Source organism: Saimiri boliviensis, chromosome 5 (genome assembly GCF_048565385.1).
Source record: "Saimiri boliviensis isolate mSaiBol1 chromosome 5, mSaiBol1.pri, whole genome shotgun sequence".
In the NCBI taxonomy this organism is placed as follows: domain Eukaryota; kingdom Metazoa; phylum Chordata; class Mammalia; order Primates; family Cebidae; genus Saimiri; species Saimiri boliviensis.
In genome coordinates this window covers 130,260,119-130,273,473 of record NC_133453.1, presented here as the reverse complement: position 1 = coordinate 130,273,473, position 13,355 = coordinate 130,260,119, and the positions used below count along the sequence as shown (strand labels likewise).

The following is a 13,355-nucleotide window of genomic DNA, read 5'->3' as shown; positions in this document are numbered from 1 at the left end:
AGAACCACCCACATGCTCCTCTGGGAACTGTGACTTAAGAGAAAATGGAGACTTTCTGAAAGATAAAGCAGAGACCACAATTTGGCAAGGACAAGATTTTATCTCAATTCTTTTACTTTTCACTCCCTTGACCTACAAGGGCCACTAACATAAAAACTCAGGTCTCTGTGTCTCAGAAGGCTCCCCCCATCAGCTCTCAGTGCTCCTATGAAGTCACATACCAGAACTGTTCCAGGAAGCCAGAGGTGAAGCAGAAACAAATCAAAGATCTGTCTGTGGGGACACTCCATGAGACGACACTCTCATAGGAAGGGCTCACTCAGGAAATCAGCCACAGATACCATTCATAGGTAATGCCTCACAGACTGATTCAGGAAGCGTCACAGGTCCTGTCTACATCGACTCACCAGTTAAGGGCTAACATCCCTTTTAAACCAGGCATACAGATTTAGCGGGGACTGGAATGATGAAGGGGAGGGGAAAAAACCAGTAAAGAGACTGCTAGAATCCCAGACCTCAAAGGCCTTTTCCATTCCTTTCGTAACACTTCCTTCAACACCCTCTTGGTTCACAGGCTTCCTCCATAATGCCACCAGGCACCGCGTACTGAGATTCTCTTAGGTTTTCCTCTGTCCCATCTCTGGGGCAGGGACCACTCGTCCACTGCTGAATCTTCAATTAAGCCTCTCTAGCATAGTGCCTGGCTCATGCATTCTATTCAACTGCCCATCTGCAGATGCTACTATGCCTATTTAAACTAAAATCAGATGAATGCCCTGACACAGCCTTGATTACAGTATGTTAAGTATCAATTTAATAACACACAAGGACAAACAGCTGTCAAACTAAATTTGATGTAGGTCCTGGGTCTCCTTATTTGGTGTGACCCTAGTACAATTCCCTTCTCAATAGGCCCCTGTTTCCTCATCTATAAAATGAAAAAGGAAGAATCACATTTTCCCCCAAGCTCCCATTGCTATGATTCTGTAAGATGGGTAAGTGAGTTTCTGGCTGTGGGACCCATAGCAAGAAGCGTAACAAAGTGGTCAAGGCAAACAGCTTTATTTCTTTTCTAGTAAATCAAAATGTGTTTCTGCCCATCCTCACCACTATCCTTACTCAGGGTGGATGGTGCGCCTTCCATCCTCCGCCAGAGATGCCTGGGACTTGCAGCTGGCGTGCTCCTTTTTGGTTCCTTCCCCTTCCATTAGTTAATCCATCATCTGCTTCCCATGCACAGACTTCAAAGCCCGCCCCACCCAGCCCCTTTCTCTTCATAAATCCCTACTCAGCTAAAGTCTTTCAAATACATCATCTTTAATTCCATTTCTCCTTCCTTTCTACAGAAAAAGCAGATACAGACTATGAGCAGGTGAAGTCAATGATTAGATGTATGTTTTCAGCATGCTGAATCGTCAATATATAATGTTGAATAAAGCAAATTACAAAATGTGATGTACTGGGTAGTATTTATGTAAGCTAAATACACACACAGAAAAAACTGTATATTGTTTATGTAAAATTATAAAACACAGACTACAAATGCACCGAATTCAAGACAGTGCTTGTCCTTGGGGAGGAAGATGCATGGGGCAGGGAAACACAGGGGACTCCAAACTAACTGTAACGGTTTATTTCTTAAAAAGCAAAACAATCTGAAGCAGTATGACAGAATGTGACTATGTTTTCATTCTGAATCATGGACACATGCGTTTTGTTAAAATACCTATGAACAATACTTTGTATTAACATTTTCAAAATTAAAAAAAAAAAACCTACGTATTACACACTAATGTCATTCAAAGTTCCTTGGATTTGCTAATAAACATTTCCATATCCTTTTGAAAAATCCATTTGTCATATCTGTGATAACTTAAAAATAAGATTTTATTGTCTTATAATCCAGTTACAAAAGTACATTTTTGTTTTATTGAAAATCTAACATTTTAGACACCTGAGGGCAACAGAGGAGGTGAAAGATTTGCTAGAGAACCAGCTACTAATTCTGATCTGCAAATGGGATCAAGAACACTATGCACAGAATTTGTTTCCAAGTTCTGTTCTTTCTGTTCCTTTCTTCCCAACCAGTTCCAGCACCCTACAGAGATTTAAGAAAGGATGATTTTTAAGGGAGTTGGCACTATCACTTTTAAAAAGACTTCAGCAATATTCAAACTCTCAAGCCATTGTTTGAGTATCTGAGATGAATCACAAAAGCAGAAAAACACATTTAAAATGTGCTTCTAGTAAAGAACTTTTCACATAAATTCACTTTTAATTAACTGAAACATGTCCCCAAACCCAAGACCCAGCTGGAAGTTTAATATGCTCTGTATCATGGTCTGGAGTCTCGTCTTAGTGATAGTTTGCATGGACATCTCCTTAACAGGCTGAAGTACCTACTTGAAAAACACTCAACTTGTTTCCAAGTTGTCCTGGACTCAATTCACAGTGACAGTTTTAGTGCTGTGTGTGGGTGATTTAGAAACTTCAACCCCACTGACATCAGCCAAAGTCAGAAGATTAAAATCTTATTCTCTGTTTGGGAAAACAGACAATTACCAAGAACACAAGAATTGAAGACAAATCTAACACACTTTTAAGCTCTCTACAACAAACCATACCACGTTGTTATGAAGACCAAAGAATTATCTGGCCTTTTATTTATTTTTTGATAAATTTCCTAATAGCAGTAGGCAATATACTTTCATTTTTCAAAATTCTTCAAAAATGTCTCAGCACAGTGGTGCTGAGAACCTCTAACTGGATTCCTCTGAACTTAAAAGCAAACAGCCCAGACTTCAGCTTCTTTCTTTGCTACAAGAAGGCATCAAACAAAAGAAAATAAAGTTAAACCTACATGACTGGAAACTATCCTCTATCTATTGCTACTTTTTTTTTTTTTTTTTAACTCATGCCACCAACCACCACAGATCTTTGGCAAATGGTTATATACTATTTTTTTGTCTTTCAGAAGAAAAATTCATCAGACCATTAGAGAGGCTAACTTAAGAAAATCAATTTTATACAATGATAAGAGGAGTAGCCAAGTCAAACTGAAATGAAATGACAGAATATCAAAAGGACTGCCTATATAGGAAAAAGTCACCTTTGTGAATTGAGTTATACGCAGCTGGGGCTCTGCGAGATGTCTTCCAATACTTCAGTCCACTGTTCATCAATTTGGGAATATGTTGAAGACTTCTGACTGTTCTGCCTACAGACATGAGCAGCAAAATCTAAATGGGAAAAATGACCTGATCCTTCTCTGGGACACAAGTTGAGGAATTACCTTTAAGGATAGAAATGTACAACTTTCTCCTATCATTTCAACTCTAACCAAGAAATGAAAATAAAACAAAAAACAAATTATGAGCAAATTTAGAAATGCATGCTACAAAATTCTTTCTGCAACTTCTTGTTTAAAATCTTTAACAAGGGCAACATGCCAAAACCTCGCCTCTACAAAAAATAAAAAAATTAGCTGGGTATAGTGATGCATGCCTACAGTACCAGCTACTTAGGAGGCTGAGGCAGGAGGATCACTTGAGCCTGGGAGGTCAAGGCTTCAGTGAGCCATGATCACGCCACTCCATTCCAGCCTGGGCAACAGAGTGAGACCCTGTCTCAAAAAATATATATTTAAAATATATTTTTTATTTTTTAGAGATGGAGTCTTGTCACCCAGGCTGGAATGTAGTGGTGCAATCTCGGCTCACTGCAACCTCTGCCTCTCGGGTTCAAGTGATTCTCCTGTCTCAGCCTCCTGAGGAGCTGGGATTACAGGCGTGCGCCACTATGCTGGGCTAATTTTTTGTATTTTTAGTAGAGATGGTGCTTTGCCATATTGGCCTGGCTGGTCTCAAACTCCTGACCTCAGATAATCCACCTGCCTCAGCCTTCCAAAGTGCTGGGATTACAGGCGTGAGCCACCGCGCCTAGCCAATAAACAAGATCTTTGGGGGATTTGAGACACCGCCCTATCTGGATTGAAAGTGCTTACATGCAAACGGCATGTGAGATGTTATGTTCTTGGTAGCTGGTGTAATAACCACAGTGCTGATGTACAGAACAAGAGGAAAGCCACAAAAAAGAGCCAAATCATCTCAGCTGAAGTATCCCCAGCAGCAGTTTTCTTAAGATTGATAAACAAAAATCAAACAAAATGAAAGTGTTCCCCTTGAAAACGAATTGCCTTTATTGCTTAGGGTCTTCTTTTATCTTCCTTTTCCCGAATACATTTCCTTCTTTTAATCAACCATATGTATTTTACTCTACCATATAAGCAATAAATTATAAACGTCAGAAAACCATCTGTCCAGAGACCAACTTTACCTGATGAAATCAGTAGCAAAATCCAACCATCAAACACATTCTAAATTCTTATGTTTCCTACTTAGATTGCAGCTGGTTTACTTATTTTTTAGTTACAAGAAACAACCTACCACAAAAGTACTGACATGCTGCTAGCACAACAAAATAAACCAGCAACAATTTCAGTATCATTTTATATGTGTCTGAAGCAAGCAAAACAGAACCACTGGCAAGACCGAGAAACCCAAACATAAAAAGTTCCTTATTCTGAAGGACTCCAATAAGTCGCTAAGCTTTTCAAAGACCAAATTATTTGTGACAGCTAGAAAGAACAGCTGACTATTCTGTAACAGCTTTACATAATAGAGAAATAAAAGCTGAAAAGACGTTCCTCTATTAACCCTGTTAAAGGTCACCTAATCCTAGAGCAAGAGTAAAGTTTTGGCTGAGGAAAAAAAGTACCTGTTTCTTCAATAAACCATCATAATATATCATCATGATGGACTGTATGGCTGATCTTTCTGACCACAAGTCAAAGGTGACTAGGCAGTGCTTGGAGTATGAAGCTCTATCCAGGGGTCAGCCAAATAGGATTATGCTAAAACACAATGGGAAGCCACTGTCTCTAAGAGCACAAAGGTTTCCCAGGAAGTAAATGATTAACTGCATGGATGCTACATTTCCTAAGACTTCTGGGAAGATCCTGGACATGACAGGTGATGGAGGGAAATGACAAAAGATTCAGGTTCCCAAATTACTCTTATTTTCTACTTCCCGCCCAGATAACACACAGAACTTCGTACATACAACAAACATTCAGGGTCTTCAGGAAGCTGAAGATAATCAGCCCATTATTTTGGTTCCTTTGAGAAGCTGACTACATACTATTTCATTGCTTTCAATCCTTTTCAACCCATTTTTTTTTTTTTTTTTAAATCAGAAACTCGCTCTGTCGCTCAGGCTGGAGTGCAATGGCACATGATCTTCAGCTCAACGCAACTCCATCTCCCGGATTCAAGCAATTCTCCTGCTTCAGCCTCCCAAGTAGCTGGGATTATAGGCACCCACCACCATGACCAGTTAATTTTTCTATTTTTGGTAGAGATGGGGTTTCACCATATTGGCCAGGCTGGTCTTCAACTCCTAACCTCGTGATCTGCCTGCCTCGGCCTTCCAAAGTGTTGGGATTACAGGCATGAGCCACCACACCCAGCCTACCCCCTTCTTTTTCTAAGAGGCAGGCTGCAGACTGTCTTACACAAACCTTAATGCTATCACCAGATGTTGAGACTATTTCAACATTACATCTGGCTTAGCGTGGTATGCAAATCAAAGAACCTGTTTTTGAAACTTAGATGCATATTAGGGTTAACAATCAAGCCCAATTTAAACTATTCCTTTTTGCCGTCTGGTTCTTTTCAGCTTAAACCTCAAATACGGCCAGGCATGGTGGCTGATGCTTGTAATTCCAACACTTTGAGAGTCCGAGGAGGGTGGATCACCTGAGGTCAGGAGTTCAAGACCAGCCTGGCCAATATGGTGAAACCTCATCTCTAACAAAAATACAAAAGAAAAAAAATCAGCCAGGTGCAGTGGCACATTCCTGTAGTCCCAGCTGCTTAGGAGGCTGAGGCAGGACAATCTCTTGAACCTGGGAGGCAGAGGTTGCAGTGAGCCGAGACTGCGCCACTGCACTCCAGCCTAGGGGACAGAGCGAGACTCCATCTCAAAAAAACAAAAGACACATCCCTCAAATATGTTAACTCCTTTTCCTGGTTTTTGCTGAACAGGTAGAACTAAGATAATCTCTCATATTTGATTAGATCAAGCTATTTACCAAAAAACAAGAAACAATTAGCAAAGAATATTATGCCCCCACTGATACACTTCCCAAACAAAAAATACTTTTATCTAGTGATAACACACTGGACTTCATGAAACAATCTGCTTCCAGAAAAAGCAAATTCCTTGGGTGACTTCATATTAAAATTTAAAGGTTCAACCAAAAAAGTCCCATTCCACTTACAAACACTATTAGCAAAGAACTGGTAGCCAATCCACTATTTCACTGGTTTTCCAAAATATTAGAAAAACTCTAAAAAGTCTTAAATGAAAAAGTATTAATATACTGTGTGCAAATATGTAAAACAGTACAGATTTATTTTCTGAGTTGCAATTTTAAAATTTACTTTTAAAGTTAATGAGAACAATGAAGTTGCTGTGAACTAAAAATGTGGAACCAGAGGTTCACGACACCCGCAATTCACTTATCTACTGTAACCTCTATTTCGATATTTACTTTTGAGCACACGATACAGAGAACATCTGGATGTTCTTCATGTAGATAAACAATATTAGTTCTTTTTAATGACTTTCCTTGCAATCACAGTATAATCTGCAATTAATTAGAGATTGAAGGAAAAATACAAGTAGGTAGGCTGATAGCTAAAGCTAATATGTTGATGTTAAAATTTGGGAATTATACCTTCAAGAATTTATGTTTTTATGTAGTTTTAAATATAGATAAATTCAGAAATCTGTGGAACTTCCAACCACCTGACATCCTGAAAGCTACTGCCCTATCAATGAAACTATTTAATTACATGGACATGTTGCAGAAAATCTCAGACTCTCAAACCTTTCATACAATTTTTCCCAATCAATACCAAACCCTACACAAACGATTCTCCATGGGTTGCTATGGCATCATTAGGCAATGGCTGTCTCTAAGAAGTATCCCAGAACTCGCTCTCCAGAGGTGGTTCTAACACACACTGATAGCTAAGCAGTCCAATAACTTGTGGTCTCCTAGCTATTCGTGCTTCCTCATCCAGGGAGTTCGGTAAAAGAGAATTTCTATTATGTTTAACAAGAAGACATATCAAGAAAACAAAAATGGGCTTAGGATGCCTGTGCAGGCTCCTACACTAACCAAATATTTTTGCTAACTGACAAATGTATTATATGCCAGTTATAGGTTTAATTCTGAGTGATAGTCTAATGTAGAAAAAGACTTAATACAGCCAAAAAGGGCAAATTTCAACTATCTGTAACCTAGAAATAATGTATATACACAAGTCAATGACAATACACAACTAAACACACACCGGCACGTATTAGACGACTTCTTTTAACCTGAACTTAAAATTGCAAAACTGTCTGGAGCTAGTCATGGAAAGCCATAGCCACTCATTATAACCATAAACCAATGGTTCTTAAATCTACTGTCCTCTCTAGCACAAGATTCTTTGGGTCTTCAAGTCTCCTGATAATATCTGATATCACAATCCAGAACTGAGTGCTGGTACATCAACTATACTGCTTCTGATTCAAGCTGGTGCTATCAGTAACAGTGGCAGAACAACTCTCCTTAAGGCTTCTAAGCTTACTCTGTTCTGGTAGTAATTCTGCTTTCTCCATTAAATTCTCAAATCAAATACCAACCTATTTCGTGCTTTCATCAGAGATCAGCTAATAACTAGAAAAACCTTTGAAGGCCGGGCACGGTGGCTCAAGCCTGTAATCCCAGCACTTTGGGAGGTCGAGGCGAGTGGATCACGAGGTTGAGAGATCGAGACCATCCTGGTCAACATGGTGAAACCCCGTCTCTACTAAAAACACAAAAAATTAGCTGGGCATGGTGGCGCGTGCCTGTAATCCCAGCTACTCAGGAGGCTGAGGCAGGAGAATTGCCTGAACCCAGGAGGCGGAGGTTGCGGTGAGCCGAGATCGCGCCATTGCACTCCAGCCTGGGTAACAAGAGCGAAACTCCGTCTCAAAAAAAAAAAAAAAAAAAGAAAAACCTTTGAAACTATCAGTGGTCCAATATTTCCATTTTGTTTTTAGACATACAAATACGTATAAATACATTGTTTAAACATTCAAACAATATAAAAGAATAAAATAGTCATCTTCAATTCCTTTTCTGCTCTTTTTTCAGATTAACAGTTTGGTGTATAGCCTTTCAGATATTTTTGTAAATTTACATAAACTGCTGTTTCTTTTCTATAAACCAGGATCATGCTATATATACTGTTCTATTTACTGACTTTTCAACTCATTAAAATGCCTTGGAGAGTTCTGTCTGTACCTGTAGATCTCTCCACTATGGTCCTTGGGCCGAATTAGGCATGTTAGCCTGTTTCTGCATATAATTTTTTTTTTTTTTTTGATACAAAGTCTTGCTCTGCCCAGGCTGGAGTGCTGTGGCTCGATCTCAGCTCACTGCAACCTCTGCCTCCTGGGTTCATGCAATTCTCCTGCCTCAGCCTCCCAAGTGGCCACGATTTGTTTTTAGTAGAGATGGGGTTTTACCATGTTGGCCAGACTGGTCTTGAACTCCTGACCTCAAGTGATCCTCCCACCTTGGCCTCCCAAAGTGCTGGGATTACAGGCCTGAGCCACCATGCCAGGCCTGTAATACATTTTCATTGAAACACACATCCATTGTCTACAAGGACAGAGTCCAGTAGTCATAACAAAGACCAGTTGGGCTGCAAAGTCTAACATAATGTTGGTTCCTTTACAGAAAAAGTTTGGCAACCTCTCTGATCTGTCCTAAATTCTTTTTTTTTTTTTTTTTTTTTGAGACAAAATCTTGCTCTGTCACCCAGGCTGGAGTGCAGTGGCTCAATCTCAGCTCACTGAAACCTCTACTTCCCAAGTTCAAGCAATTCTCCTATCTCACCCTCCTGAGTGGCTAGAACCACAGGCACCCACGACCATTCCTGGCTAATTTTGTATTTTTAGTAGGATGGGGTTTCACCACTCCTAACCTCAAGTGATCTGTCCACCTTGGCATCCCAAAGTGCTGGGATTACAGGCTTGAGGCACCATGACAGGACCCTATATTCTCTGTAGTATCAGCCTATCCATCTATATAATATACAAAAAATACTATATTTTATTGATGGATATTTAAATTGCTTTCAATTTTTCCAGAATATAAACAATGTTACAATAAACAACTACTAAAGATTATACTTTAGAACTGCTTTTTTTTGAGACGGAGTCTCACTCTTGTTGCCCAGGCTGGAGTGCAATGGCGTGATCTCGGCCCACCGCAACCTCTGTCTCCTGGGTTCAAGTGATTCTCCTGCCTCAGCCTCCTGAGTAGCTGGGATTACAGGTGCCCGCCACCACGCCTGGCTATTTTTTTTTTTTTCTATTTTTAGTAGAGACGGGGTTTCACTATGTTGGTCAGGCTAGTCACAAACTCCTGACCTCAGGCAATCCACCTGCCTCCACCTCCCAAAGTGCTAGGATTATAGGCGTGAGCCACCATGCCTGGCTAATTTTCATATTTTTAGTAGACACTGGGGTTTCACCATGTTGGAAAGACTGGTCTTGAACTCCTGACCTTGTGATCTGCCTGCCTCAGTCTACCAAAGTGCTGAGATCACAGGCATGAGCTGCTGTGCCCGGCCCCTTTTAGTAATTTTCTACATCTCTTGCTTATGCATCTCCTAATTCTTCCTCTCAGTAATTTACTTCCTCACGTGACACCTATGTATCTTCTGTAGTGAGCTCAGCGTCACAGGATTTTTCCTCCCACAGCAGCCTTGGGTATCCTGTTTTGTCAACCTGATCCAATGGAGCAGCTCTATATCTGCTACAGGCTGGGTCCCTCAAGGATCTGTCATTCCTAAATTGGAATTTCATGAAAGCCCTTGTACAAGGTTCTTAGCCTGAAGTTCCAGTACATACAGATGGTATAAATTTGGACCCCAGATTCATGAATTCTCACTCAGGTTCCTGGGTAGACTGCAAAGTTCCTTTCTGCTTCGGAAGTCCACTGGGTAGGATTTTTCAAGTTCCTTCATCATGGATGTTAGTCTTTTTATTTTTTTTAAGACGGGGTTTCACCATGTTGGTCAGGCTAGTGGTCTTGAACTCCCGACCTCAGGTGATCCGCCCGCCTTGGCCTCCAAAGTGCTTGGATTACAGGTGTGAGCCACCACGCCCGGCCAGATGTTAGTCTTAAAACAGCGTTTTTTATACAGGGGTCTCAGTTCCAGCTCCTGCTACATGCCCTGAGGCCACATATCCTGACCCCCATTGAGGGGGCATGCTTTTTACCGCTCTGATTTTGAGGTCCCTCAGGGATTTTCTATTTGGCAGGTTCAGCTATGCATTCATTTTAAAAATATATATATTGCATCCAGCATTTTTATATTTTATAGCAGAAGGCAGGTATCTAGTCTCCTTTACTGAAGTTCCCTGAATATTAATTTCATACTGCCAATCAAGATATACAGCCTCTTCCCATTTTTCTGAGATCAGTGCTCCCCCTAAAAGAAGAACTGGCACATTGCAAGGAGTGATCCCTTGGATCACAGGAGGAAAACTTTACAGCTCTTTATTTAAATTGACTTAACGTAAAAGAAAAACTGAGTTAATGTCTAACTGACATACAGGTACCTTGCTCAGTCATTATGTTAGGCAGCCTCACTTTACATATGATGCTACAGGTTTCTTGAGGGAGTTGGGTATTCTTCACCCAGTAGGTGGGCTAAGGAAGCATAATCCACATTTGCTGACTTTCAGCATGTTATGATGAATGGAAACATACAGGTACCCAATAAAGTGAGCTTATGGATTATGTTACCTGGTTTCAACTAAAATAAAATGAAAATGAGTCACACAAATTCCTTCAAAGTCATGAATCACAAACAATACTATCTATCATACTAATAACTAACCAGAAAAGAAGAAAATGCCAATTCTGAGACATCTCTTATTTTTAGAATGAGCTCTTTTTAAGTATGGCATAGTAGGGCTCCTGTGTAATTTCTACGTGATATATGTATCCTGTGTGAGGATGCTAAAACGTTTTAATAATAGGTGAACATGCTAAAAAGTGCTTGGTGACTACTGCTCTAGGCAACCGGGTTATTCTCCAGTACTAACAGGCTAACTCTGTCTGGTGGCTAAAAAGTACACTATAGATCTTCAACTGTTGTCCTAGAAGAGACTCCAATTAGAACCTGAGTTCCAAAGTAAACACTGAAGACATACTGGACAGTGAGTCTCTTGCTTCCTAGAGGTTACATGAAATTATTACTACGTGGTAGTAGCTCTCAACGGTCTGGTAAGTCACTAAAGAAGGATGACATTAATGTGTGTGACCTCTACCCATAGGGATGCAAAAAGATTTGGGTGACAGCTCTCATGGTTTCTTGTTACTTCTGAAAAAATAGGACAGTAAAACAAATAGTGTTGCTGACTACTTTGGAAGTATAGTATCCATAAAAATGCTTTTACATGAATGTGTGCCATAAAGTCAATCATTTCAAAAAGTCACAGTAGCTCCAATTCCACTCCTTCTCTTCCATGCAAGAAAGTGAGTGAAAATTATCCTAGAAATAACTTCCAATCTGCCGAAATACACTTTTGTTTTTTCTTTTTTTGAAACAGAGTCTTGCTCTGTCACCCAGGTTGGAGTACAACAGGGTGATCTTGGCTCACTGCAACCACTACCTGCTGAGTTCAAGCAATTCTCCTGCCTCAGCCTCCTGAGCAGATGCGATTACAGATGTGTGCCACCAAGTCCAGCTAATTTTGTATTTTTGGTAGAGATGGGGTTTCGTCATGTTGGTCAGGCTGGTTTTGAATCCCTGACCTCAGGTGACCCACTCGCCTTGGCCTCCCAAAGTGCTGTGATTATAGGAATGAGCCACCACGCCTACCCAAATATACTTTTAAACATTTCAAATTTCTACCAGGCACAGTGGTGCAGGCCTAATACTAGCTACTCAGGAGGCTGGGCCAGGAGGATCATCTGATATCAGAGTTCAAGACTAGCCTGGGCAAGTAGTGAGACCCTGTCTCAAAAAAAAAAAAAAAAAAAAAAATCAAATTTCTGTAAGTTAACTATTTTTAGTAAGAAATTACTTGGCCTATCCAACAACAATGACTAAAAAAAGACTCTAGGACGTCATGGTTTGAGAGTTGCTTCTTGGCATTTTATAGGTATAATATTACGTTAATTACCTCAGCCTTCTGGGTAACTGCCCTGGGCCTCGGCTGGCTGGATCTCCAGATTGTCACCTCTGACCATGAGCAGCCTCCCTGATTTACCCTGGTATGCTCTACAAATACTACTTTTGATCTGTGCATTGACAAAATTTTGAGATGCATTGCCTTAGAGAAAAAATGTACAAATTATGGTCTGTGGACTAAATGTGGCTTGAAGCCTAGTTTTGTATAGCCCATGAGCTAAGAATAATTTTTACATTTTACGTAGTTTTTAACAATCGAAATATGCAGGGTGTGGTGGCTCACACCTGTAATCCTAGCACTGTGGGAGGCTGAGGCAGGTGGATCACGAGGTCAGGAGTTTGAGACCAGCCTGGCCAACATGGCAAAACCCTGTCTCTACTAAAAATACAAAAATTAGCTGGGCATAGTGGTGAGTACCTGTAATCCCAGCTACATAAGCGGCTGAGGCAGGAGAATCGCTTGAACCTGGGAGGTGGAGGCTGCAGTAAGCCATGATTGTACCACTGCACCCCAGCCCAGGCGACAAGAGCAAGATTTCATCAAAAACACAAAAAACAAAAAACACAGAAGATTATTACATAACAAAAAGTTCTATGAAATTCAATTTTCACTATCCCTAAGACTTATTGGAATCACACTCATTGGTTTATGTATTGTCTACGGCTGCTTTTGTACTGTAACTGCTGAGTTCAAGAATTGTGACAGAGACCATGTGGCTCATGCCTAAGACACTTTTTATCTGTACTTGTACGGAAAAAGTTAAGCAACTCCTGCCTAAGAGAGTCTTATCAAAACCAGGAATCATGCTCTGTTAGCAGACCTGGCTTTCAGCAGGTCAGCACAGAATGTCTCTGTGCACTGAGGTACTCTTTCTTGGCAGTAACTATGGCTTAATGTTGGTAATGCTTAAAGTATACACCAAAGTAACAGAATAAAAACAGGCACATACGATCTAACAAAAGGCCACTGAGTAGCTTTAGGGTTTGGGGCAATGGAAAATTTTGATGCTGACACAGACTTTTAAAACAGGTACTGGGCCA

The 13,355-nt window shown here is 40.4% G+C and overlaps 1 protein-coding gene across 13 annotated transcripts in view; it reads right to left on the bottom strand.

Moving 5' to 3' along the window:
• Positions 1-13,355, bottom strand: part of AKAP13 (A-kinase anchoring protein 13) — a 383,896-nt gene that overhangs the window by 33,204 nt on the left and 337,337 nt on the right. The gene's annotated exons all lie outside the window — the stretch shown is intronic.